Raw genomic sequence first — 6356 nt, forward strand, 5'->3', positions numbered from 1 at the left:
TAGTCCCAGCTACTCCGGAGGCTGAGGCAGGAGAATGGCGTAAACCCGGGAGGTGGAGCTTGCAGTGAGCTGAGATGTGGCCACTGCACTCCAGCCTGGGCGGCAGAGCGAGACTCCGTCTCAAAAAAAAAAAAAAAAAAAAAAAAATTACATTTACTTGCTTGATGAGTCCTCAAGCTTCGGCCGTGTGTAGACAAGTCAGCTGCTGGTGTGTGACTACAGCAGGGCTTGTTGTCTCCTCAAGCTTCGGCCGTGTGTAGACTGGTCAGCCTCCAGAGTGACCAGGGCAGGGCTGTCATCCTCAGCAGCAGCTTGGTCTCGTCTCAGGATCAGTTGGGTTGGATGATCTATGTCCTGCTGGCTGGTCCACCTGTCCTGAGCTGCCGGTGTTAGCTGACTGTGGTGGATCCAAGACTCAACACCCGCAACTTTAACAGCAGTGGGAGTGGACAAGGTTACAGTATAGGGCCCATCGTATATGGGTCCTAGAAAAATTAGATTTTACTTTAAATAGAGTCACTAGATTTAAAGGGGTATCAGGCTTGTGGGTATTTTCATTTAATTATGAACACTTTGTATGGCCTTTTTTTTTTTTTTTTTTTTTTGAGACAGAGTCTTGCTCTGTCGCCCAGGCTGGAGTGCACTGGCACGATCTCAACTCATTGCAAGCTCCACCTCCCAGGTTCACACCATTTTCCTGCCTCAGCCTCCCGAGTAGCTGGGACTAGAGGCACCCGCCACCACGCCCGGCTAATTTTTTGTGTTTTTAGTAGAGACGGGGTTTCACCGTGTTAGCCAGGATGGTCTCGATCTCCTGACCTCGTGATCTGCCTGCCTTGGCCTCCCAAAGTGCTGGGATTACAGGCGTGAGCCACTGCGCCCGGCCTACACCTGCAACTTTAACAGCAGTGGGAGTGGACAAGGTTACAGTATAGGGCCCATCTATATGGGTCCTAGAAAAACTAGATTTTACTTTAAACAGAGTCACTAGATTTAAAGGGGTGTCAAGCTTATAGGCATTTTTATTTAATTATGAACACTTTGTATGGCTCTTTTTAAAACCTGCATTTGCTTTCTTAAGGTTAATTTCTTTAGTTTCTGGAGGTCACCTTTAATTTGACCTATGATTTGGGGGTGGCCGACTGAACAAAATCTTATAGGGCAAATACCTAGTTTGTTTGGTAGGGGTGCACCTGACTCGGAGGAGGACCATAAGCAAAAACCTGATTTTATCTTAAATGAGCAAACAAGCACTAGCATGTACCGATAGACTCCAGCACGGGGCAGTTCTGTAGTCTATAAGCAAGTTTTCACAAGGTACGGCTCTTTTTACTGTTTAAGTTTCTTAAATGGGGGGTTCTTCTCCCCTCGCTCCCCCCTTTGTAACTCTATTTAGTGGATTAGCCTTCAGTGAGAAATTGGAATCCAGATACGGCAGAATCTTGCTGCTTTTAACTTCTAGTGTGACGATGGGCTCCTGGGAGCCTAAAAAGAAGGTGCCGGGTCTGCCCTAGTCTTTACATTCTTCAGCTCCTGTCAGTCTGATCAGATCAGTATTTGGTTCCTCCAAGGTGCGGCAGCCCTTGGCCGATGGCCTCTTCGTCTTGCGGCCTTGGCCATTTCCTGTATTGCCTTTTGAACATTTACTCTCCTAGTATCCTTTCTTTTTGCGTCTCGCACATTAATCTCTCTCTTGCCTTGTCCGGCTCTTGAATCCTTGCCTAACTTGACTTCTTTCTTTTTTTTTTTTATTGTTTGTTGAAATGCTTTTATTAGGTTATATTGCCCATCAACTGTAACTACAATTGCTAAATTTCTGTGTTCACAAAAAGTCAACTATGTATACATACTTTATGCATTCTGAGTTTAGTAAGAATCATTGAGGCCACAATTAGTATTTAGTAATGAATTCCAGAAAATACTTTTCAACTACTAAAACTTGTTAAAAATTGTGACTTTTTTTTTTATTCTTATGTAAAATTTTTTTTTATTATTATTATACTTTAAGTTCTAGGGTACATGTGCATAACGTGCAGGTTTGTTACATATGTATACTTGTGCCATGTTGCTGTGCTGCACCCATCAACTTGTCAGCACCCATCAACTCGTCATTTACTTCAGGTATAACTCCCAATGCAATCCCTCCCCCCTCCCCCGACTTCTTTCATATCTACATTTACGTCCACGTCCTCTCACATTGCTAATTTTTTTTTTTTACGCTTAGTCTTTCTTTTTCTTTTGCTCTTTCCCAGTTTTGTTCCTTGGTCACAGTTAACATACACCTCGATGGCCACTTTTATAGACTGGGTGATATCATGCCTGCAGCCTCTGCTTGATGTTACCCTGGGCTTGCTTTACAAATGAAGTATTCACTACATACTGATTTTCAGCAGTCTCAGGGTTAAATGGGGTGTAAAGCCAGAATGCTTTATAGAATCTCTTATGAAACGGACTTAGGCTTTTGTCAGCTCCTTGAAGCATTTCTGGAATCTTGTTTTAATATTACTTGCTTTTTTCTTCTTCTTCTTTTTTTTTCTTTTGAGACGGAGTCTTGCTCTGTCGCCCAGGCTGGAGTGCAGTGGCGAGATCTCAGCTCACTGCAAGCTCCGCCTCCCAGGTTCACGCCATTCTCCTGCCTCAGCCCCCCGAGTAGCTGGGACTACAGGCATCTGCCACCTCGCCCGGCTAATTTTTTGTATTTTTTAGTAGAGACGGGGTTTCACCGTGCTAGCCAGGATGGTCGCGATCTCCTGACCTCGTGATCTGCCCGTCTCGGCCTCCCAAAGTGCTGGGATTACAGGCTTGAGCCACCGCGCCCGGCTTTGAAATGTTTTAACACAGTTCCTAGCGGAGTGGGCTTATTTTGTGTCCGACCTATTTTTCTCTGGAGACAAAACAACATTCACACTACAAGAAGGAAAGGGTAAAAGGTCACTCACTCATCTCATTCACACTAAATCAAAATCAAAACTAAACCCAAAGTGTTGTTAAAGGCACACCTGTTCGTCAAGCAATTTAAGCCAAGTCAAAATCAGAACCAAAACCAAAGTGCCAATAAAGGCACACCTGTTCGTCAAGCAATTTAAGTCAAGTCAAATCAAAACTAAAACCAAAGTATCAAGCAATTAATTCAAGTCAAATCAAAAACAAAAACCAAAGTATCAAGCAATTAATTCAAGTCGAGTCAAAAACAAAAACCAAAGTGCCGATACAGGCACGCCGTGGGTGATCAGGCCACGCTTCCACTCAAATGGAGTGGGCGAGTTCCAAAGACCAGTCTTACCAAGTTTCAGATGTCCGGACTTAAAGGGCCAGTTCCTTCCCAGTGTTTAGCCACTGCGTTGATCCTCCGCGGGGGCCTGCTGTGCACTGCTCTGAGGCGCTCCAACGGTGCAAATGCCTACCCGAGAGTGCTCTCAGGATCCGCATGGCTCAAGCTGGCCGGAGTCCCCCACAGGGATGCTCTACAGGGCAGGCATAAGCTGCCTAAGCGGCTGCCTTGACCATCTGTTAATCACCTCACTTCCCGGTCAGGGAACCAAGAAATGTAGCAGGAGTAGTAGTGGTCTCCTTCCTTAGCTCCTTGGAGAGAGGCTGATTCCAGGTGTGGGACAGGGAAGGCAGGGACGCGCTCAAAACACATCAGGGGCTGATTATGAGGACACAGAAGCCGTGCTGGAGGGGCACTGCTGGCCGGATCTCAGGCAATCTGAGCATAAGACGACAGTGGATTGTGTATTACGAATGCTTAACATGATAAATGTTACATAGACTTTACTACCATCAAAAAATTTTACAAGAGCCAGATGCAGTGGCTCATGCCTGTAATCCCAACACTCTGGAAGGCCAAAGTGGGAGTATCCCTTGAGCTCAGCAGTTCAAGACCAGCCTGGGCAATACAGCAAGACCCCATCTATACGAAAATAAAAATAAAAATTAGTTGTGTGTGGTGGCAGATGTCTGAAAAGAGGCTGAGGCAGGAGGATCACTCGAGCCCAGGAGTTGGAGGCTACAGTGAGTTATGATTGCACCACCACCTTCCAGCCTGGGTGACAGAGCGAGACCCTGTCTCAAAATAAGTAATTAAAAGATGACAGTAATGAATGTTAACACATTCATTTTTTTAAACCTGCAAGTCTGTACTGATAGATTTTTTTTTTTTTTTTTTTTTTTTGAGACGGAGTCTCGCTCTGCTGCCCAGGCTGGAGTGCAGTGGCCGGATTTCAGCTCACTGCAAGCTCCGCCTCCCGGGTTTACGCCGTTCTCCTGCCTCAGCCTCCCGAGTAGCTGGGACTACAGGCGCCCACCACCTCGCCCGGCTAGTTTTTTTGTGTGTTTTTGAGTAGAGACGGGGTTTCACCGGGTTAGCCAGGATGGTCTCGATTTCCTGACCTCGTGATCCACCCGTCTCGGCCTCCCAAAGTGCTGGGATTACAGGCTTGAGCCACCGCGCCCGGCCTGATAGATTTTTTAAAGTGGAGGGGGCCCTTGGTGAGAGAATGGCAGCTGGTAGATGCCAAAATGGAATAGATGCAGGAAATGGCCATTTTGCAGCTGCTGGCCCTGGGTGATGGGGGTTGGGGGGCGCGCAGGGGGGTGGCGCACAGGCTGGCCGCATGGCCACGCAGCACCCGGATGGCACTCCCACATCTAAGGGAGGGAGAACTGCGCCTCAACCAGGCGGCCACATTCAGCATCACCTGCTGAGGGACAGATGACACCTGGAGGTAACCGACACAGCACGTCCCAGTGCTGCTCTGGCCAAAAATGTCCAACCTGCCTCTGGCCAGGAGGAAATGATCAGACACATCCAGAGCTCAGCCTGGGTCTGCAGAGTCTGTCCCCGTGGAGAGGCAAGAACACCAAGGCTGGGGACGGCTCAGAGGGGCCCTGGGGAAGGTAGCAAAACACAAGGAGTGCCTCCTGGTTGGATCCTGGGTTTTTATTTTCTTTTCTAATTTATTTACTTATTTTTTTTTTTGAGAAAGAGTCTCGCTCTGTCGCCGAGGCTGGAGTGCAGTGGCGCAACCTTAGCTCACCGCAACCTCCACCTCCCAGGTTCAAGCAATTCTCCTGCCTCAGCCTCCCGAGTAGCTGGGATTACAGGCATGTGCCACCACATCCGACTAATTTTGTATTTTCAGTAGAGATAGGGGTTCTCCATGTTGGTCAAGCTGGTCTTGAACTCCCGACCTCAGGTGATCTGCCCACCTCGGCCTCCCAAAGTGCTGGGATTACAGGTGTGAGCCAACACGCCCGGTCTTTTCTTTTTTTTTTTTTTTGAGACTGAGTCTCACTCTGTCACCCAGGCTGGAGTGCAATGGCGCCATCTCAGCTCACTGCAACCTCCACCTCCCGGATTCTAGCGATTCTCCTGCCTCAGTCTCCCATGTAGCTGGGATCACAGGTGCTACAATACCCAGCTAATTTTGTATTTTTAGTAGAGATGGGGTTTCGCCATGTTGGCCAAGCTGAACTCCTGATTTCAGGTGATCTGCGTGAGCCACAGCACCTGACTGATCCTGGTTTTTTGGAAAACCTTTTTTTTTTTTTTTTTGAGGCGGAGTCTCGCTCTGCCGCCCAGGCTGGAGTGCAGTGGCCGGATCTCGGCTCACTGCAAGCTCCGCCTCCCGGGTTCACGCCATTCTCCTGCCTCGAGACTCCCGAGTAGCTGGGACTACAGGCGCCCGCCACCTCGCCCGGCTAGATTTTTGTATTTTTTAGTAGAGACGGGGTTTCACCGGATTAGCCAGGATGGCCTTGATCTCCTGACCTCGTGATCCGCCCGTCTCGGCCTCCCAAAGTGCTGGGATTACAGGCTTGAGCCACCGCGCCCGGCCTGGAAAAACTTTAAAGAGCATGCCTAGGGCCGAGCACGGTGGCTCACACCTGTCATCCCAGCACTTTGGGAGGCTGAGGTAGGCAGATCACCTGAAATTAGGAGTTCAGCTTGGCCAACATGGCGAAACCCCATGTCTACTAAAAATACAAAAATTGGCCAGGCACAGTGGCTCACACCTGTAATCCCAGCACTTTGAGAGGCCGAGGCTGGGCGATCACCTGAGGTCAGGAGTTCGAGACTCCTTGGCCTGGCCAACACAGTGAAACCTCATCTCTACTAAAAATATATATTAAAAAAAAAACCAGGTGCAATGGCAGGCGCCTGTAGTCCCAGCTACTTGGGAGGCTGAGGCAGGAGAATGGCGTGAACCCAGGAGGTGGAGCTTGCAGTGAGCCGAGATCACACCCCACTCCAGCCTGGGCAACAGAGTGAGACTCTGTCTCGATAAAATAATAATAATAAATAAAAATAAAGGGCCTGCCTGGGCTACCAGGGCCCTCAAAAGCCTCACTGT

The sequence above is a fragment of the Chlorocebus sabaeus genome, chromosome 12, assembly GCF_047675955.1.
Source record: "Chlorocebus sabaeus isolate Y175 chromosome 12, mChlSab1.0.hap1, whole genome shotgun sequence".
Lineage (NCBI taxonomy): Eukaryota > Metazoa > Chordata > Mammalia > Primates > Cercopithecidae > Chlorocebus > Chlorocebus sabaeus.